Source organism: Mercenaria mercenaria, chromosome 12 (assembly GCF_021730395.1).
Source record: "Mercenaria mercenaria strain notata chromosome 12, MADL_Memer_1, whole genome shotgun sequence".
Taxonomy (NCBI): domain Eukaryota; kingdom Metazoa; phylum Mollusca; class Bivalvia; order Venerida; family Veneridae; genus Mercenaria; species Mercenaria mercenaria.
The window spans coordinates 24,332,727-24,356,239 of NC_069372.1; positions in this window are offsets into that span (position 1 = coordinate 24,332,727).

The following is a 23,513-nucleotide window of genomic DNA, read 5'->3' on the forward strand; positions in this document are numbered from 1 at the left end:
ACTGCGCAGATGCTCAGGCTGGTCTGGATCCATGCTGGTCGCAAAGCCACTATGCTGGTTTTCTCATAGCACGGCTCATTTTGCTTAAACATGTAAGAAAAATGTATCCAAAATGACAGTTCTTTCTGAGGCTTGCCTAAGGAAGCTGGATCGGAAAATGTTAAATCGGGATAAGTGTGACAACAGCCCATCTATAGATAATGTTGTCTATTCAGGGCTGAAGTTGTGGGCAAAACATGTAGGGCTAAAGTAGCAGCAGGTCGCTGCATAAAAATTTCATCTGAAACTCGGCTGGACCGTTTAGTTCGTTTTCGCGTCTAGCCGTATTTGTATATGCCATCTGCATGGAAAGCGACTTGACACATCACTTTCGTGGCATCACATTGAATGTAAAACCGTCACTAATATGACCTGCCAAGAAGCTACTGTTCTTGACCTATGCATCACAGGCATATCAATGCCAAGCATTATTTCTATTGGATAGACTATAGTCAGGATCAGATTAACTGCTGTGCACATACTGCCCCTTTTTTTGTTGTGTTTAGGCCTAGTCCGCCGCAAAGAACAATCTTCAATTCAGTTTTCACTGAAGGAAGAACATTAAGTAATGAATGCGTGTCACATGTAGTATGTGTCTAAAAGAAATACATATAAATGCACAGAAGAAGATGAAGAAATAAAGAAATGAAAAATATATATAAAAAATACAAAAATAATAAGAACAAAATGGAAAACAAATATCATCCTCATCGCTAGTGGCGTGCGCGTCGCGATGAGGGCATGCAGAAGATTACCTGGTGTGTTGTTAGTAGTTTATAGCAAACATTTGCCAATCTACTACAACAAAGAACCAGGATAAGCCAATGAAATTTTAACCCAACAAATAATAATGAATTAATAGTATTTGCTTCTCTCACTACTATACATTTTTAACATGCCTACATGTGCCCATTCAAACATTTGTATAGTATTTTAGTTACAAACAGATGTAAAAATACGTGACTATCAAATTATTAAAAACGAATATAAAAAGTATTGGTTACTTTACATTTGGGAACACGCTGTAGTTATATTTTTTGTTTAAAAGTACTGCTCCACCCCTTGCATCAACACAATAGTCACAGAAAATGTGTATAATTAATATCTACATATGCTGGCCAAATATGGTTTTGATGCACGGGGGGGAACAATGTTCTTTAAAGCAAAATAGCTTTTATATGTATATAACAGGGTACGTAATTCTATTTAGAGCAAAAATTACCATTTTATGAAACAAATATTGAAAAATTTGACTTTAAGAAATAATCTCAAATATGTACTTTGATGGTATATGTAATTAAATACTTATTTCTTAGTGGTCTATTTTTCCCTCTTGGAATAGGCAAATTTAAATAGAAAGTGTCCAAAGTCCTTTAAAGAACCGAGGCGGTACGATCAAACAGTGATGTGTCATATGGCGCGAAAACATGACGTAATTCCTTGACAATCTCGGGCAACTATACCGCTTTGATGCCATGATACCGACACACTTCTTTTAGCTCTTCGAAGGGGGTGTTAATTGATGATGAAAACAAGGACAACGACTAAGTTTATCAACAGAATAATTACCGATAATTGTTAATGCTTTTTATTTCGCTTTCAACATTGGGTGGATTATGATTATTGTGTCCATATTTTTGTGACACTTTACAAAATAATCATTTTTCGGGAAATAAGTCTTGAGAAATTGAAAAAAAACTAGTTTCTAACACTTTTGAAAAATATGGTAGGGGCTAGACTTTGATTATTAATACTATCGATGCAGTCATTATGGAGAGCAACTAGATGGTGGAGATTACAAAAATACAGTGAAAAAAAATGTCTGCTGTGAAAAGGAAATTTAAGAAGAACAAATATGATTGATTACAAAGGAAACATAGTGTACATAGTGATAAATTATATTTGAAATTTGCTTGTACATAATACTGCTTTCATAACAGTGACAGTATTGCGGCAATTGACAGGCGAGTGGTGGGAAATTTAATTATCTGTGAAAATATATTATAAACTGACTTATTAAATTGTTGATTTCAAAATGTCTTTAATCAGATATCGTTTTGAAATGCATTTGTTCGAAGTGAGAAAATCTCAGTTTTCGAATTTCAAGAAATTGACAAGAGCGTAAATGTGTTGAAATATTACAGGCTAGATAGTTTAAATATTTTAATTTTGTTACGCCAGAACAAAGAGCTATAAAAATCTTATACTTCTTTTGCCATGACTATGGCATTATAAATGTCTGATGTCGGAAAACCCAATCTTGTTTCTGTTCTTAGTAACATGACCAATACGTGCAAGTAGCTTGAAGCTAAAAAATCATTACTTTTGCTTGCATACTGCCATAACCATTGTAAAAACCTTCTAAAACCATAAAAAGTTATCTATTGAATTAAGCATCAAACACTTGTTGAAAATAAGCAAGGGTAAGGCAGTGGTTCCAATTCTTTTCATACACAGACCGTCCCAGAACCACATGGGACTTGTACATTTAAGCGCAGATGTAGTGAAAACTATCATGAAAACACTTTTGATATATATATAAAGAAAAAGTGTAGACATGAAAGATACTCAAAGACTTGGTGAACTTTGCCTTATGTGCAAATTAAGTCTGTGCCCATATTGTGTGTGCATGAATAGGGCTAGGGGTTTATATATTGCAAGCATACATTTAACAGAGCATCTTCAGAATTATCTACAAGCAGTAGGTATTAATAAATAGACTTTATTACTGAGACAACAAACATTTAAAAAAACTAAATTATAATAAAATTATTTACCTACCTACCTACCCACTGTAAAAATACTGGGTCGGTAAAGGTCAAACAAACTTAATTTTAATTTAGGCCGTATCATCAGATCATTGATCAGGTCAGAGAGATGGCCTGTTTGCACCAGCTGGTTCATTTGAACCAGGCTGTTCCAAATGACCCATAACAAGACATGTACACATGGGCCTAATGAACCATATCTGTCATAAATATTAAATTGTGATGAAAAACTTGTCAAAATATGTGCTTAGGCCAAATAATTGTACTTGAGAGTTGAATATCGTTATATTATTTTGACTTGTCGATATCCGCCTCCGAGTACAAACCAGAAAAGGTAAAGAATGTGATAGCACTGTCCTCTTCTTTGCGTAAGTAACACCCAATAGAATCCATTGGGCGGGAATTATGTTATAATAATGCAACGGATAAAAAAAAGAAATATATACATACATAGAAAGCCTGTAATTTTTCCTTTTCAATGATGTATTTATTACCGAGATTTCTTGAGAAAAATTCAAACTATGGCAGTTAAAAAATGCCAAGGTTTAACACGAGTGTACTACATATCGGAAAATGGCCGATCACCCGTAAACACATTACTACACGAAGTGTTTTCATTGGTCACGTCTCCGACCGCCATTACATGAAGACAATTGAAACGTTAGAGGTTTAAATTTTTTACAACAGAAATTCTTGATAAATATGTCCTGTTCTTATGTTTTTTATTTACTATTTATGATTTAAAACAACAGGTAAGCAGTTAGGACTAAAGAAATATTGTGACTACTGATAAATTGTAATTTCAATTGACCACAGTTTCCACCACAGTTTTGATTGTTTCTGGTTGAGACCTCTAGGTAGACAACGTAAAATATCAAAATGTAAAATCGGTCTGCCCGAGGTCTCATCATTTAGACTATGTGCTTAGAAACACATTTGCAATCTTGTTTTGACCACCTGCGGTAAAAAATCTGGTTTTTTTTACACAGATATACTTTATATATGTTTGTCAAATGAAAAAAAAAATCGATGACAAAAAAAATCCGGTCACAGTATCATATACATTGAAAAGGTGAACTATGCCAGCGTAACGCTATGGGAAGCTACTCGGCAAACTTGTAGAACATTCCAAAGTCAGAGTTTATACACTTGCAGCCCCTACCTGCATGATCGCACCATCGAAACATTTAAAGCCTTCCATAAATACTAAACTGACCCCATAAATTGCTTTGAAATACACAGTACAAGTCTCTACGAGCGAAATATTTCAAATATCCCTGGCGATTTCAGCTGCCGAACAAAGTGATAAAAACCAGGAACATGTCCGCTATCCGGAATGAAATCACTGGGGATAACTGAAACATTTCGCTCGTAGAGACTTGTACTCTGTTTTTCAAAGCAATTTATGGGGTCAGTTTAGTATTTATGGAAGGCTTTAAATGTTCGAAGGTGCAGTCATGCAGGTAGCGCCTGCAAATGTATAAACTCCGATTCTGAAATGTTCTACAAGTTTGCCGAGCGTAACGCTCGCATAGCTCACCTTTTCAATGTTTATGATACTATGACCGGATTTTTTGTCATTGAATTTTTTTCATTTGACTAACATATATAAAGTATATTTGTGTGAAAAAAAAAAAGATTTTTTTTTTTTTTAAATTAAACAAAAAAATATACACTGGACCCGTGCCTGTGGTTTTGACGTGGACGCTTACTTCTGAGCAAGAACTTCATGCTCAGACAAGCTACATAAGCTGCATAGACTAGATTTTTGCCGCAGAACAAACATAAAATGGAACAAATTTAGAACTGTCAAAAAAGCGGGAGTTATTTACATCAAATTTACGGTATTTCAGCGTTCTACACTAACCCGAAGGAATACCTGCTGGGAAATTTAGGAATACCTGCTGAAAATTAGGAGTCCCTGATAAAAAAAATGTGGTAAGAACATGAAAAAACTAAAATCCAACAAACACAACTGTTTACAGTACTACATGTATTTTATTTCCACTTCATTTCCATTTTACATCAATGACAACAATAGCTTGTATGACTTTTGCTGTAAAAGAATAATGTCATTTCTGTCCAAGTCCTCTTCCCCCTCATCTTCACTACCATCGCACTCCTCTGCCATTTGTTGTAGTTCGTCTAAATGTATGCCGCCTAGTTCATTCCCCCTTATAACCCCCTTATTTGTAATCATTTTTTTGACATAAAAAAAAATTCTGAAAAGTCTCCCTTAAATAAAAAAAAATTCAAAAAAAAAAAAATGTTCCGACCTACCTACCCTAATTTTTTGAGCATGTTACCAGATACAAAGATTTGATTTTTTAGGCCTTATTAATGCAACTCCCACAGACTTTATCTAAAACTAGTACATTGGTCATAACAGATTTTCTTAAACATTTCATATTTTAGTTGTTTTATTTTGCACACTGCCTAAAAGTGGGTGGGGTTTAGTGTTTGCATGCTTTTATTATCAGCAAATTCTTCTAAATAAGAGCTGCTTTGGCAACAGTGATCATATTTTTCGTAAATGCAGACGTTTTATTGGCTTTTTATTTTAGTTTGTACTTGAAAAATCTTGTAAGAAATGATAAAAATGTTCGAAAATGTCGGTCTAGAAAACGAGTGACAAATACGAAAAACAAAAGTAACATTTAAAGTTCTTGAAAAGATAACTGTTTTAACTTTATTTTCTCATCATACCACATAATTATAATTTCTGCTTATTTAATTTGTTTTGCCCAAACAAAACCTCGGCAATGATAATAAATTTGTTATAGACCGTAACGGCCGACCGGCTCATGTAATCGTATCAAGCACACAAAATAATGGTACAAACACGATAATCTAAGGCTGCATTGTTTATCAATTAACTTGTAAACATTGATCAATAAACACCTTTGATAATGACAAGGCATATTGTACTAAATACAAACCGCGAGATAAGCACGTGTCATTTGGCGCGTGGCATGACTGACATCTGTCGGTAGCTAATTAACATACGACGCTCCGCCTACTGCCATATTTCCGCTTGTGCCGGCGAACAATATTGAAATTCACTGGGATTTTGATTGACAGGGGGCAGAACTATCGAACTTGGAACGCATCTAAGTAAATTTCCACGAGTCAAGCCGACGCACGTGCCGTAATTTATGCGGGTAAAATACGAGTTTTTCTCGATTTTCGTGGGTCAAAACCCGGGACCTCGGGTTAACTGAACGCCCTGGCTTAGCAAAAGACCGATATTTGAGCGAACAAGACTGGGGAATTTCATTTTTTTAGAATCATATTTTATCTGAAAATCAAGAGTCCCGACGGAACACCGAAATTGTGAACTTTAGGATCCCTTGTGTATTTTTGGTGTCCTCGGGATCCCGGGACACCGTTAGTGTCGAACGCTGTATTTTTTCAACGTTTATACACTGTTTTGCCGTACTTCATCAGTCTGCCGCCATTTTGCAATTTCCCAAGCTGTATTATGATAATGTGACGGAAAGTAGCCATTTGATGCTGGCGAAACTGAAAATAGTATAAAGGGAGATAAATGTTGCCATATTTAAGTTACGGATGCAGGGTGATACGAATATACGGCTGCTTCTCAAATCAGCGGAAGTCAGTGTGTTTTCTTCCTCCTTTATCTCTTGAATTTTACAAATGGCCGAAATTAAGATTTTACAACAGCTACTTTATTCCTTTTTAAGAATTTTGTAAAATTTATGGTGACCTAATTGTACAAAATAATGTACCTGTTTGCAAAGCGCTTCGCAGGTTGATGTAAGTGTCAAGTTCATTGAAATTTAGTTGCATTGCATGAGTAAAAGTCCAATAAATTATAAAATATCCATAACATGATGCGAATATCAACACAATGATTGTAAGTATTCTTCTAAAACCAGAAAAACTAGTTTGTCGTGATTTATGGTTCATTAGGCCTATGTATACATGTCTTAATATGGGTCACTTGAACTAGCCTGGTTCAAACGAACCAGCCTGGTTCAAAAAGGCCATCTCTCTGACCTGTTGATCAGGTCAGAGAGCTGTTTGCCACCAGCTGGTTCATTGAACCGTGCTGGTCCAATTGACCCATAACAAAACATGTACACATGGGCCTAATGAACCATATTTATCATAATAATCAAACTGTGATGAAAAACTTGTGGAAAATATGCGCTTAGAAAATTATACATTCGCAATCTTCTTTTGATGTGTATGCTTCTGAGCATGCACTTTGTGCTCAGACAAGCTATATAAGCTGTCTTGACTAGATTTTTGCTGCAGAATGACGAGAATATGGAACAGATTTAGAACTGTCAGTAAAGCAGGAGTTATTTGCATCGAATTTACGGTGATTTTCAACTTTTATATGTCCTCAAGTGCCCAAGAGCCGTCCCTTTAATGATTTCTGGCAAAAGGGCATTTAAGATCAATAACACTTAAAGAAAATATAATCTTACTATAATAAATATTTCTATTCCTTTCAATCTATGCAATATTTTCAGAATAGTTTTCCAAGTTATAAAAAGAAAAAGCAGAAAAACATGTCATTTAGATATTGGCCATATTGGAATGCCCTTGTGACGTCACACCAAGTTATTTGTCACATCATGTGACTTTCATTGAGGAAATGTAAAAAAGCAGACGTAAATTATATCCTGAAAAATTAGCTTTTATTCCTAAGAATCTTCGATGAATTTTAGGAGGATGGGTAAAAGTAAGTTTTAGTTGATTCAGAATGAAATTATGCTAATAATTAATGTTTTCTCTGCATAATTCATCATCTTCTTCCAAGAAAAAATTTAAAATGAAAGTAAGAAGTTTTTCCACAGTTTGCACATGTGTGGGATAGATCTCGTGACATATAAGTAGTGATGGGCCGATTAGCGGATATAATCGATTGACGGCTGGAAAAGTCCAACCGATTCCGATAATCAATTATGTTTTCTCAGAGTCGATAGCGGGTACGAATCTACATGGGTATGAACGAAGGTTTCCGTAGGGAAATACGGTGCGTGAGAATTTATGTTTACCTTAGACATATCCGAAATATGGACTACCTGCATGCATAACGGATAAAACAGAAGTATGCCGACAAACGTTAGTATTTCGTTTCAGTTATCCAATGAAAATGGATTTAACATCTTACAGTTAGGATCAGCTGTTAACATGGCGGCGTCCATTGCGTCAATAAAAGTGGGGCCAAAAAAATTAGCGAAACTTTGATAAATTTTCGTATTTTACAACGGTTTGCCCGAGGGAATTTATCTGTTGAAACTGGACACTAATGCCGTCAAATTTCCGTGTCCATGACGTAATTTCAATGGAAAGAAGTTTGGTGTTTTTTATGCAGTTGCAGTTGTCATCGAGTTGTCATGATTTTTTTCTGCCAAAATTCCGTTTACCCAGTATTGCTGACCAGTGTACATACACAAACAGATTAAACTCTGATTTTTATCTGATCATTTTTTACCTAGCTTCATGACATTGTTATATGCCATAGCAACAAGTACAGTCTAACCTGTCTTAAGCAGCCAGCCAAGGGAAGCAGACAATTTGGCCGCTTAAGCCAGGTGACCGCTGGCCGGAGGTGCAGCCAGTATATGTATTTTTCAGACTTCTGACCAGTCTATAGCCTTTAGGCCCATTTTTTTTTGGGTTTTCTATTATTATTTTACCAGGATACAATGACGTGCATTTGCCTTCGCAATACGAATGGTAGTCTTAGCAATCTAAAACTCCGGCGCGGTTTTTTTTTACTGCAAAAATTGTTACAGACAATTTTCCAACTTCAAAACAAGTTTGTTTACGATTTTCGCCAAGGGAAGCTACTCTCGGCGCTTATTGTTTATGCTAAATCTAAGATTGCCGTAACGTTCCGTAAAAGATAGAGTGGTTTATATTTTTTTCAAACACAATTAATTTCGTATAAATTTAATAGTATTTTGATGACAAAAGTATAAAAAATCACAAATATTATGCTACTAATTAGTTATCGAGTATTATCTTTAACCGAGGTCAAACTGTGAACAACAAATTTGACACGAGGTGACACATTAATTGCCGATAATTACTGGCCATTTGATTATAACAAAAGGGGATTACACCTTTGGTTATCAGTTTTAATTGAGAAGCTCATGTCATTTTGTCGTTCTTGTGGTGAAGTCACGCGAAACTTAGGAACCACGTGCTTCTCAAAATCGGGTATCTTCGGTGATTATTGCCTAAAAATAATTGGTTTTGGAAGAAAAGTGGCCGCTGAAAGGGGTCAAATACGGCGGTCGGGAGGCAATTTCGGTGGCCGCTGGCCGCGGACGGCAGGTGGCCGCTGAATAAAGTGATAAAATAGAAGGAAATTCGTCGGGGGCGTCATAAAATGGCCGCTGAACGGAGGTGACCGCTGATCGGAGGTGACCGTTAGTACAGGTTAGACTGTAGTTGGAACATGGTGCTACTCAGTAGTGTCAGGCTACGGTAACCATTGTATGAAAATATTAATATTACCGAAAAATAACTGAATTCATTTAATAATTTTCTACAATCACTATTTTTGTCAGCCAGAGAAAGACTGAAATATCTGTACTTCCTTGCTGTATGCTAGATATGTTACAGGTACAGATATACCAGTCAACTGTCACAAATGACAGCTATGAGTCTATGATACATGTATGTAAACCAGATTGCAATTTATTGTTGTTTCCCTGTCTGCAACTAATTAGTCATTACTAAACAAGTTTCTGTTTACCATGAACCAGCTTTAAAACATCTGATTAATGGTAGTTCTTTATTTTTCAAAAGAGCATATGAATTTTAAGTAAAACAGTCACTTTAAAGACATTACTATCTGAATAAACAAGTAAGAAAATAAATAACATTCAACCGATTTTTTTTCCGATACATCGCATCGGTTTGCTAACCGATTCCAACCGATAATCGGTTGGAGTTTTCCAACCGATGTCCCATCACTACATATAAGTCAAATCTAAACATGATGAAGGGAAGGGACGGCTCAGGGGCTTCCGACGATATTATTTTGCAGTGTTTAATCAGTTCGCCTCCATTTTGCAATTTTCCCAGCTGTATGATCATTGATCATGTGACTGAAAGTAGCCATTTGATGCTGGCGAAAGCAGGGAGATAACTGAAATAAAGGGAGATAAATGTTGCCATATTTATGCCCCCCTTCGAAGAAGGAGGGGTATATTGTTTTGCAAATGTTGGTCGGTCAGTCGGAATGTAGACCAATCCGTTTCCAGATGATAACTCAAGAATGCTTGGGCCTAGGATCATGAAAGTTGATAGGGAGGTTGGTCATCACCAGCAGATGACCCCTATTGATTTTGAGTTCTGTATGTCAAAGGTCAAGGTCACAGTGACCCTGAATAGTAAAACGATTTCCGGATGATAACTCAAGAACACTTGGGCCTAAGATCATGAAAGTTGATAGGGAAGTTGTTAATAACCAGCAGATGACCCCTATTGATTTTGAGGTCAGTATGTTAAAGGTCAAGGTCACAGTGACCCTGAACAGTAAAACAGTTTCCGGATGATAACTCAAGAACGCTTAGGCCTAGGGTCACGAAAATTGATAGGGAGGTTGGTTATGACCAGCAGATGACCCCTATTGATTTTGAGGTCAGTATGTCAAAGGTCAAGGTCAAGTGACCAGGAACAGTAAAATGGTTTCCAGGCAATAACTCAAGAATGCTTGGGCCTAGTATAAGGAAAATTGATAGTTAGGTTGGCCATGACCAGCAGATGACCCCTGATGATTTTGAGGTCATTAGGTCAAAGGTCAAGGTCGCATTGGCCAGGAACAGTTAAACAGTTTCTGATCTTCTTGTCCAAAACCATAGGGCCTAGTGCTTTGATATTTGGTATGTAGCAAAATCTAGTGATCCTATACCAAGATTGTTCAGATTATTTCCCTGGGGTCAAATATGGCCCCACCCTAGGGGTCACATGGTTTATATAGACTTATATAGGAAAAAAAACTTTGAAAAACCTCTTGTCCAAAACCACAGGGCCTGGGGCTTTGATATTTTGTATATGACATCATCTAGTGGTCCTCTACTAAGTTTGTTCAAGTTATTCCCCTAGGGTCAAATATGGCTCCAGTGTTCGAAATTCACGGTAGTCCGATAGCCCGAGGCTACCAAATTTCAGCTCGGGCTATCGATTTTTCGCAGATACAAGCCCGACCAGGCTACCGAATCTTCCTAATTTGATTAAAATTCTTGCTAATTAAAGGAGTATAGCATTGTGATTTCATATGATCTCCATTAATAAACACTAAGAAGGCATCACGCATCCTCCAGACTGAGGAACGATATTAAATTATTGTTCTTTTTTGCACTCTCATGTGTTGACAATCAAATGCAAAGTGTCAAAGACGAAACCGCAACGCTAATTGGCTGAAAACAATTACCTCTAGTGTAACGGATAATTTGATTAGCGAAAATCTCACAAGTACCTGAAGTAGGCGGAGCTTAAATTATGCTATCAGCATTTGTGTGTGTATTCAGCACTCATTTTGACATCTTCCAAATTGTCCATCAGAGTAACAGTAACTGGCGAGTGCGAATCCTAAAAAATCGGGCATTAGAGTTTAGATTTCTTTGGCAAGGAGTGTCATGTCCGGTGCTTTTGGACTCTGGTGATGCTGATTTGGACTGGAGTATTTAGAGTTAAATTTTTTCAAATTTTATTCCTTCAAACATGCATAGAAATGTCTGTAAAACAAAATGTCATATGGTGCAAAACTTTTTAAGGTGTTAAAGTTTGGGCTAGTGAAATTGGTGTCGGGCTTGGAAAATTCCCTTTCTGGTAGCCCGAACAGGCTAGTGGATTCAGATCTGAATTTCGTACACTGTGGCTCCGCCCTGGGGGTCACATGGTTTACATAGACTTATATAGGGAAAAACTTTGAAAATCTTCTTGTCCAAACCACAAAGACTATGGCTTTGATATTTTGTAATGTAGCATCATTTAGTGGTTCTCTACCAAGTTTGTTTAAATTATCCCTCTAGTGTCAAATACGGCCCCGCCCCAAGGGTCATATGGTTCATATAGACTTATATAGGAAAAAACTTAGAATCTTCATGTCCATAACTTATATCATTCAAATTTGGACCACATGTATAGTTTTGAGTGGCAAGATGAACCTTGACATGAGTTGACCTTGATCTTGACCTAGTGACCTACTTTCACATTTCTGTAGCTACAGCCTTCAAATTTGGACCACATGCACAGGTTTATGTACCCATTATTTATGTGAATGGGAACACTGATAACGTACCTGTTTGCAAAGCGATTGGCAGGTTGTTGTAAGTGTCAAATTCATTGAAATGTAGTTGCATTGCATAAGCAGGGTTTTTTCTTGCTGTTTTGGGAACATAGCCTATACCCCCAAAATTGGGAATTTTGATGCGCAGATGTTCCAAATTGGGAATTATTTTATTCCATAGGATATACACTTGTTTCACATTGTACAACCTCTTTAACATACTTCCATTACAAAATTGTTATTAGTTTGGTCAAGGTTTAGTTTTTGTCCAATTTTGATTTAAAAAAAAATTCTGAATGTAGATTGGGAAGTTTTGCACTCATTTTGGGAAAAATACATACTTTTTGGCATTGGGAATATAGCTGAATAACGGCTATAAAAACGGCCAAAAAAAAAACCCTGATAAGTAAAATTCAGTAAACCATTAAATGTCCGTATCATGATGCGAATATCCACACAATATTTGTAAGTTCTCTTCTAAAACCAAAAAGACGTGCGTCTCATGATTTATGGTTCATTAGGCTATGCATACATGTCTTATTATGGGTCAGTTGAACTAGCCTGGTTCAAAAAGGCCATTTCTCTGACCTGTTGATTGGCCACCGACTCTCCACCTAGTCTAAATAATAGGATTTTTTAGAACAGCGTGATTACTTTTGACTGTCTACTTATTTTGTCAACTTGTTTTATGATCTGTTATTTTATACATAAAATAACATATCTATCAAAGTCGTTCTGATAAGCCAAATATATAAGGCTACTCCCCACCCAACCCACTAGGACCCCTGATACAACACTGAAAAAAATTCTTAACTATGAAAACAGTACTTATTAGAAGGTATAAATTAAGTCCGCTATATTTCCATTTGCCAAACAACATGGAGGATTATTCTTTGAAAAAAGAAGGGGGAATATTTCTTAAGACTCTTGGGGAAATTCCCAAAATATCCCTGAGAAATTCTGCAGCCAGGGGTAATAACTACAGCATGATTTGAATATAGCCTTTAATTTATAAAAGGTGAGTGTTCAAATTGTTGAGACCTGTAAAGATTGAATCAATAATTGCCATTTGATAGAAGCGATATTTTCAGCACTTAAATTTATCAGGCAGGCATGTTAAAACGTAAAACCCACAGAATTTCATAAGGTTGCCCAAGTTAATAAAATTTCAGATGGAAAGAGGAATTTTAGCTCAGTTCGCTGAGTATTGTATTTAGTATGAAACAGATGTCAAGAAATATAAGAAAAGCAAAACAATTTGAATAATGTCAGCATCGTTAATACCATTTGGTGTTGCAGGTAACACAGATACATATTAACTTGCCAGCTTATTTTTATTAACAAAATATGGAATAACAGTGTGTGGAATAAAAAATTTACAATCCATAGAAGTATGACGACAGGTAGTTTGGTAATTTACGTCAGGTAACAATCTTGTGATAATCTCTACAATGCGGTGTTCGAGTAACCATTACAGATATTGGTCTGTTTGTTGATTACCGGTATTCTGACAGATCATGTGTCTAATTTTCTTACAGAAAATGGAGGTAGACTTGCAGCCATCAGTACAAGACGACAGTGATGGTATGTGTTTAATGTCTACTGATTTTGATGTGTTTATATATTTTAAATATCAGAAATTTTTGCGAGGATATTATTTCGGCTATGTTTGCTAGCTGATTGTATTCAGGATTATATAAATACATGCGAGTTATTAAAGCTATCTTAATATATTTCCAAAGTTGGAAATATTACACTTTAAATAATTCAGCCTTGCAAAAAAAAAGCTGATTTTAAAGCACACCAGTCCTGACAAATGCTAGTTTAAAGGGGTTTAGTAGCTTAGCCTTTACCCTGCTAAATTTCTAAAATAGACTGGTCCATCTTCCAATTTGGGCAGAATCATTTATTAGCTCGACTATTCGAAGAATAGTCTAGCTATTCTACTCACCCTGGCGTCGGCGTTGGCGTCGGCGTCGGCGTCACACCTTGGTTAAGTTTTTGCATGCAAGTACATACAGCCATCAATTAAAGGCATATAGCTTTGAAACTTATTTTTTCTTTTTCTAGGTCAATAACCAACCTCTCTGGGTCAAGTCCCATAACTCTGACATTTATTTTGAGCAAATTATGCCCCCTTTTGGACTTAGAAAATTTTGGTTAAAGTTTTACATGCAAGTTACTATCTCCAAAACTAATGCAGATATTGATTTGAAACTTCACATGTGTCTTCGGGGTTATAAAACTAGTTGATAGCAGCAAGTCCCATAACTCTGACTTTCATTTTGGCCAAAATTATCCCCCCTTTTGGACTTAAAAAATTCTGGTTAAAGTTTTGGTGAAAGTACATACCGCAAATTTCTAAAAGGCATATAGATTTGAAACTTATTTTTTCTTTTTCTAGATCAATTACCAACCTCATTGGTCAAGACCCATACTCTGACATGTATTTTGAGCAAAATTATGCCCCTTTTGACTTAAAAAATTTTGGTTAAAGTTTTACATGCAAGTTACTATCTCCAAAACTAATGCAGATATTGATTTGAAACTTCACATGTGTCTTCGGGGTTATAAATCTAGTTGAAAAGCAGCAAGTCCCATACTCTGGACTTTCATTTTGGCCAAAATTTTTCCCCCCTTTTGGACTTAGAAAATTCTGGGTTAAAGTTTTGCGTGCAAGTACATACAGTAGCGATAGGAAATAGGCGCTTCCGCATAATCGGTATGTGTCGCGCACTAAACTGTTTACGTATGCACCGGTTAACAACGTCGATGTGTTCCGGCACTCGCAGTCAGAAAGGTAAGTTTTTATTTCTCAAAATATTCGTTAAGTACTATTTGTCAACTTATAAACACATGTTCAGTCCAAACTTACGATATTCAAGATTGGAATTTAACCCGGATTTTTTAGCGAAGCCATTTGAAATCATTGATTTTAAAGGTGTGTATTTCCCTGTTCTGTCATTCTCTATTCATAACTTGTGTTTACACGAATCTTCAAAATGTGCTAATTTATGTGGGTTCATAGTAAACCAGTGGCGCATGGAAGCTAAACATACTGTTAATGGCAGTTGGTAAGTGGGAATGGTCAATATTTATGGTTTTTTTTTTGGTTTGCAAAATAATCAAAATGTTAGTTTGACAGAGACAACAACAACAACTCGTTATAGTTTGTTTCAAAAATCTAGAAATAGAATCATTTTGATTTTGTTCGATGATACAAATGGAGCATATTATGATCTGTTTGTTGGATGATTTTAACATAATGTTTTAACTGAAAAATGTTTTATGGTACTAAAAAGGGTATTGCAGTTTTTCCTTGAGTACCTATACTTTCGGATAAAATTTATTTGGGATGTAATATTGGCTACTGTATATTATGTTTTTTCTTTATGTTTAAAAAAATGAGACATGCTGGGCAGTTTTCCTGATTTTATTTTGTTATAAGTTATACATTAAAATATTGTATGTGTCATTAGGATAAAAAAGAGCTGCATTTGGCAACATAGAAAAGATTGGACATTTTTTTGGAGATACCAAGGAGACGCCCCGGTACATCCCGGAACTAAGGGGCTAGATACAAACCGGGTAGGGGGCACATGAGTCTAACGACTAGAGTCTCCGAAAGGAGGTACATCAGATAGATACATAATGGAGTGTTTCATATGATAAATTACTTTTAATTTATTAATTACTTTGTATATTTCAGAAGCTGTGTGTTCACTGTTGGCACATTGAATGATTGACAGCATTGGATAAATAATCTCTATTGGATAAATACGTAAGGAAAATAACATTTTCAGTATTTAAGGCAAATGATTTATACATTTGAAAGGATATGTAAATTCAAACTATTTAGAGAATTTATAAAATGACTGCCTCCTTTGTAAAACAAGATTTATTTTTATTTTTAAACTGATTGTTACTGTTATACTCAACAGTTTAAACATAAGAGAAAAAAAAATACATGTGATATCAATGTCTATTTGCGTTTGACCTCCTTTTAAGTGCCTTTTTTACTAACTTAAATATGGACGTTAAAAAGATTAAAAGGGTGGTAGGTAGTTTTAGGTAAAAAAAGGGTTTTTAATTTTTAGATATGAAATAAAACTATATTTCAGGTAAAGTACATTGGACAGCTGAAATTGTGCTGTGACAGCTGAGATTGTGTTTTGGACAGCTGAGATTGTGACATGGACAGCTGAGATTGTGGTGTGGACAGCTGAGATTGGTGTGGACAGCTGAGAGTGTGGTTTTTGACATCTGAAATTGGGATTTGGCAGCTGAGATTGTGACCGGGACAGCTGAGATTGTGCTGTGGACAGCTAAAATTGTGGTGTGGACTACTGATATTGTGGTGTTGACAACATATTTTTGGTGTGCACCTGTGATATTGTGGGTGATGGTTTAAAGTAGCAAAGGTATAAAGCATGTATTAATTATTACTTTTCATTATAGTTTGACTATACAAAGGAGAGTTTTTATACTTACCCTGAATTTAAAAAGACTTAAATCTTCTGCAAAGTACTCTGAGTTCTGTGAAAGTCACCGATGTCAATTAAACTCAGTTTAATGTTATTTGAAAATTAATATTTAAAAACGTAACACAGAATTAGCTTTAACTTACTCCAGAAACAACAGTGTTAAACATTCCTGTCTGATGTCTCTCATATGACAAAACTATCTTTTAAAGGGTAAATTTCAAAATTTAGTATTCTACATTTCAAGAGTAGAATTATTAACGAAAATGAAATATATGGCTAACCAAAAAAAATCCCAAAAAGATCTAAAACAAATGAATATTCCATACTAATTATGTTAAGAAAGGATAACTAATAATTTAATTAAATATGTACACAATGTCAGTTTCAGTACAGTTGGTTTTTAAGTCCACATGTGCTAACTTAAAACAGGGACATTCTTTTTTTTCAATCTGAATAAATTATGGGATAGATTGTTTTAGATAAAAAGGGGTTTTAGGTTTTGGGTATGTAGATAAAACTTTATTTCAGGTAAAGAACGTTTGACAGCTTAGATTGTGGAGTGGACAGCTGATATTGTGGTGGGCAGCGGGAGATTGTCATGTCGACTACTTATAGTGTGGCTTGCAGAGCTGATATTGTGGTGTGATGCTTTAAAGTACTAAAGGATGAAGCATGTATTATATTATTACATTTCATTATAGTTTGACTATACAAAGAAGGCTTTTATACTCACCCTGACTTCAACAACACTTAAATCTTATAAAAAGTACTCAAGTTCTGTACAAGTCACTGATGTAATTTGACTCTGTCATAGTACTTATTTGATAATTAATTATTTAAAGACATGACACAGGAATAAGCAGTAACCTGAACCTGAAACAACAGTGTTAAACTTTTCTGTCTGATATTAAAACTGATAAGACAGATCATCATGTAAAGGTAAATTTAAAATAGAGCAATAGAATTAAGTGAAATTTAAATATAAGGCTGACTCAAGAGAATGATAAAGATCTGAAACAAATCAATTTTGTATACTAATTTTGTTAAGAAAGGACAGCAATTAAAACAGTTTACAGTGTTGTTTCAGTATAGTTTTTTTTAAGCCCTACAACTGTTGTAGATTGACAAAATTAACAAAATCAAAATTAATTACATATATAAAAATTTTGAATGCAGCCATATTTTTTAACATTATTATGTAAAAAGATTGTATTCATTTAAAATTTGAAACATATATGGGAAATTCATTTTAAAACCTGTATTAGTGACATGATAAAATTTTTGGAAATTAAATACTTTGAATACCTACAAATTTCTGCTTGTAGAACTAAAAAAATGTTACATAGTAATTAAAGTTGCCCAGACAAAGTTTTACAAATAAATTTTATTTGTGTTGTCTTTTTGACAACTCGATCAAACATACAAATGCACCATGATGACAAAAAAAATATTTTATTTATTAAAATGTTTCCAAATATTGAAATGTATGATGTCATTTTAGTGAATACATAATTTATAGCACAAATGACATCTAGTATACAGGCCATGCATGGCAACCTGATTTTCCTTTTATGATTTTAAAAAGAAATATCTGATTTATATAAAACCATTGCAAGTCTTGTTTCTGGTAAAGGGGTAACTTCTTCCAATTTTCATATTTGAATGTTTATTTTGACATTTTTTCTTAAAAATTTGGTATTATTAATTTAAAAATGTTTTGGGCCACTAATGCAGGTTATGTAAATTACTCATATCTAATTCTTCCCATTGTGAAAAGTAATTTTAAATTATCACAAATTTAAAATGGTGAAAATTTGAGAAATGAAAAACTGATCCTTGCTAGTGAGATAATTTGTAAAACAGTAAAGAAAAAAAAATAGATATGCATATTAGAATTAAGAAAGATATTTTGTTTGACTTTAATACAGCTTTTGAGGTACATTAAAAAACTTTTGAATTGCCAAAATTCTGTTTTCATACCAAGAGGTGCTAAATATCTTTATAAAATCAAACAAGGATTTGCTAAAGTTCATAAAAAATTATTTGCTAAAAATTTTGGGAAAATCAGCCAGAAAAAGTACATGCAAAGACCCCTATGGAAAAATTGAAAAGGGCTTTAATAAAAGCTAATAGATTGAAAAAATTCAACACAGGAGGTGGAATATACCAATTTCTTACATCATTCTTCAAACTACCTGAGAGTGTGCACTTAAAAAAGATATTGAAGAAACCCAAGAGGAAGAAAGTTCTGAAAAATGAAAACAATTTTTAAAACAAAATACAAAGATCAGAAAACTTACAAATGATGTAATGCTGCTTAGACAAAGACAAAATCAATAAATTTGTCAAGGCTTAATCAAAGAATAAGAGGCAGTCATTAAGGATCAGAACACAAAACATCCTTATAAGTAAATTAAGAAAGGAGCTGAAAAGGTTTTTGAAAAGAAATCAGTCGACTAAGTCTACACAGTGTAACACTTTTAAATTTGAAATACAAGAAATAAAGGAAAGAATCGATGAATTAAACGAAGAAAATGAAAAAAATACCAGAAAAACATCTGAAACCAGGAGTATTTGATTGTAGGACTGAAAAGCACAGGCAACCCCTATAAGGACATTGTAAGGGAAGTATATTATGATTTAATAAGTTTGAATGTAGGAGTAAATAACATTGAGAAAGTTATTTCAAAAGTGTTAAAATTAGTAAATGTTAAAACAAGCAATTTTCCCAAATCTGAAAGACAGTCAGAAATTTCAAACTGAGTTGGGCATTTTAACCAAAAAACAGTTGAGTGAAGTTATAAACAGTAGTGAAAACTTAACAATGCATCGGGATGCAACTACTAAAAGGGAAGACATTTCTATGGGGTAGAGATATCTGGGAAGGAACAGACTTATACAGCAGCGTTAAGAGAAGTGCCTGATGCAAAAGCTGAGACATATGTTAATGTAATCATGATTTACATTCGGAAATTAATCAAGTCAGTAATGAATCAGATTGCCCAGAAATTTTTTCAAAAAGTAAAGAATTCTATGACAGATAGATTTTTGCAACAGAAAAAAAGTAAACAAGATACTACAAACGGAAAAACAATATGAAAATAAATTCTTACAAGGGGTTCTGTTCATCTGTGTTACAATTTCAAGACATTTGTGAAAAAGAAATCATTGTAAATAAAAAAAGAAAATTGTGAAAATCTTAAGAAAGATATATCTACTGGAAATGTAATAAAGAGTACATCAAAGCTTTTTTTTCAAAGATGGTACAGGGGATCCAAAATTGGCAACAGCTTATATTAAAGTAAGGGATTTGAGAAAGTACCTATTGAAAATTTTAGAGGTAATCGTTCAATACCTTTTTTTTACAATGCTTTTGGTATCTTTTACTACGAGTACACATCAATGATTATCTCCAACAAACAAAGACTTCACAGAATTTCATTCAGAAGATAATTGTTGAAGGGTTAAAGAATAAGTTAATCATTAACATGCTCTGGCATAGCTATAATTTACAAAGTGATAACAGAACCTTACATGAAAAATGACAATGAGGAATGACTATAGTACTTTACAAATGGCTTTCATTTTATCAAAGGTTGATTGATGTTTTATGTATCGGAAATAAATGATCCAAGGAGTATCATTATGAACAAAGTGAAAATAGAAGTTGGACCGCAAACGGAAAGTGATCTACACATTTCAGATGAAATCCTTTCAGTAGCATCAGACAATTCTTTCATAGAAAATGTTTGTCAAAATTTTCAAAAGTTTTAATTAACAAATGTAAAAAGACCTTTGCAAGATTACATTGAAGGTGGCAAATTTCAAAACCCTTCAGAAAAAGTTATTAAAGATCTGAATTTTGTCCACAAAATAATATTACGTTGAAAGGCTTATGGCAAAATTGGATCAGGACTCAATAAGGCACCTAATATTAATATAGAAAATTTAGAATCAAAAATAATTTATCAAAATAATAATACAGGACTAAGGATTGAGAGAAAAGATCAAAATGAAAAATTCAAAATCATATCAAAAAACAAGAAATGGAAAGAACTCAAGTTCAGAAAAAAAATAATGATAAAAAAAAGAAATATATGAGGCCTCTATTTTAAACAATTAATGAAAGAAAAAAAAAAAAAATTGAAAGTGAAGAAAGAAAAAGTGCAAAGGCATTAAAACTACAAGAAGACATAGTGTGCATGGGATTGCTAATTGTGAAAAGAAATAGAACAGAAAATTTAAAAAATATGCAAACAAAAAGGGGAAACTTAATTATCTAAAAACACAAATCAACAATTTAAAGAACTCTATATTTCTGCATAATAAAACCTTAACACAATTTAGTAAGGCCGGAAAACTGCTAGGTGTTGAGGAACTGAAAAACAATTTATTACATCTCTTAAAGAAGAAGGAATTACAATCACAAATATCTGACCCTCTGGAATGTGTAGGAAAAGGAATTTTTCAAAATTTGGGACAGAAGAAAATGGAAATGATAAGTCATATTCAGGGAAAATTCGTCTTTCGACAAAGGAGAATTTAAGGGGATTTTGGCAATTCAGAAATTTATTAACTAATTTCATGTGTTCGTTTAATTTCACTGACAACAATGAAAGACAAAAGATAGAGGTTCCTTTATTTTTAAACTTTATCAATTAACCTGTCATTACCATCGGGGTAAAAGAGAGAAAACTGTTTAGTACATTTGGCCAAATTACAAAGACAAAATTAAAAGCTGCTTAAATGAAGATTTACTATGCTAATTGCACAGATTTGATTGCATAGAAGAGCACAAACAAGCTATACTGATGAGCGATACTTTTTTTTTAAACAAAGTTGTCATTTTCCCCTTAATTTTTCATCTTTTTGTGTACATGTTCTTTGAATGGTAGAAGGCTTATAAAAAGAAATTGGATACCACACATCTGTTAATTTTTCAATGAACATGATTATGAATTTCACCTCACTAATAACTTAAAAAAACTCTTTTTTCAATAAACATAATGCACATTTGGTATTAAGATTATTAACTGACAGATATAAACACAGATAATGTTTAGACTCATTTCCCTTGGACAATGGTTAATTCTGATGTTGTTTTTAATGGATAAATATTCTAATCAAATTTTGAGATGTATCAACATTTGTTTTTTTATTCTGTAAAATAGTAACAGTTTTAAAGTATTTCTTCACCCCAGTACCCAATACATTGACTTCAAATTTAAATAATTTATCAGTTAAATTTTATTCTAGTAAAACTGAGTAATGAATAACCATTTTGATGCTGAATATGTGTTTATATGTGCATCTGATAATGTCTCATTTATTTTTCAATTAAATATGAAGATCATAGTGTGTTTGATGTAAGCAAAAGACGAGGGGTGTGAGGACCTGAGAAATGGCACGCTTCAGTTCATATAGGTATCGTATAAGGGTTATAAGTTGACATTCGGATAACTTAGATAAGCAAGGAAACATCAAAAAATCCTCAATAGCTACCAGTAAATGTATGATCAATAAAGTAGCCAGTGTGTTTTTAATAACATTATATCGTTTATCTGCAAAAGTAACATATGAAAACCAAAATTTATGCGTAATAAATAAATTATTTGAGCCGCGCCATGAGAAAACCATCATAGTGGCTTTGCGACCAGCAATGGATCCAGACCGATTTCGCATTCATGAAGTCTGGGTCAGGATCCATGTGTTTTTCTTTCAAAGCCTATTGCAATTAGAGAAACGTTAGCGAACAGCATGGATCCTGACCAGACTGTGCGGATGCGCAGACTGGTCTGGATCGATACTGGTCGCTAACGCATTATGTTCGTTTTATCGTGGTGCGGTTTCATTTATAGAAAATCAATTTTTGTTAATTTTTTTTGTATATATTTTTGTTTATTTATTTAGTAAATGTTATATATTCAATTTCAGATTTTTTCCTTACTACCTTCCTGTCAACTATATCTTCCACACATGATTCAATCTAGTCCCAATCATTGCCTCTGGTCACCAGATGGCCCCTCCACAGAGTCACAAGCAACAGATACTAAAACTCGGGGAAGTACATGTACTTCAGACTTCCAGAGGATATTGTTAACAAAAGATGATTTGAAAGTTAAAAAAAAATGAAATTTGAATAGCTATTTTTTCTCTGTGTCACTTGGGTGTCAAAGGTCATTCAGAGATTGTCCGGGCTGTAACTTTTGCAACGCATAAACGGGGTTAAATGTTTGCTCAGCTAGACATGTTGTGTTTTAACTCCCAGTCCTTTTTACCGCTGGTGGGGTCGACATGTTTCCTGTGGGCATTTAGTTTATATTGCATAACTTCAAGTAGATACACATTTTAGAATACCCGGGAGAAACCAAATAAGAAAGAAAACATTTTTTTATTTTTCATAAAGCAAAATTTGGAAAAATTTTAACTTCTACTTTCACTGTTATATATAGAGGATAAAATTTTTGGTTTCGGTGTAATATCACATTATAATTTCACCGAGTGGGCACCAGAAGTGATATTTTCACGAGTGGCGCAGCCCAGAGGAAAATAACAACTTTTGGTGTTCACGAGTGAAATTACCGTGATATTACATCGAACCCAAAAATTTTTCTGTTTATTTTTTTTCTAAAACTCTACTTTTGTTGTGGGTTTTTTTTCAATAAAATGTCGAAATTTTGCGGGGAAATTTTATCAGGAAGCATCGCAAAGGTGACGTCATTTTAACGACGTCATCGCAAATTGTTTTTGGCTTTCAGTACGCTCGGTAAACTTTTTGACATTAATCCGGTATCAGATTGATAATTTTCACTGGGTTTTGGCCAAATGAGTTTATCAGGATATAATTCACCGTTTTATTTCGATAAACCACCGAAAAAAAATAAAATAATATTAAAATAATCACTTATGAGAGTAGAATGCAATAAGACACTGTAGAAA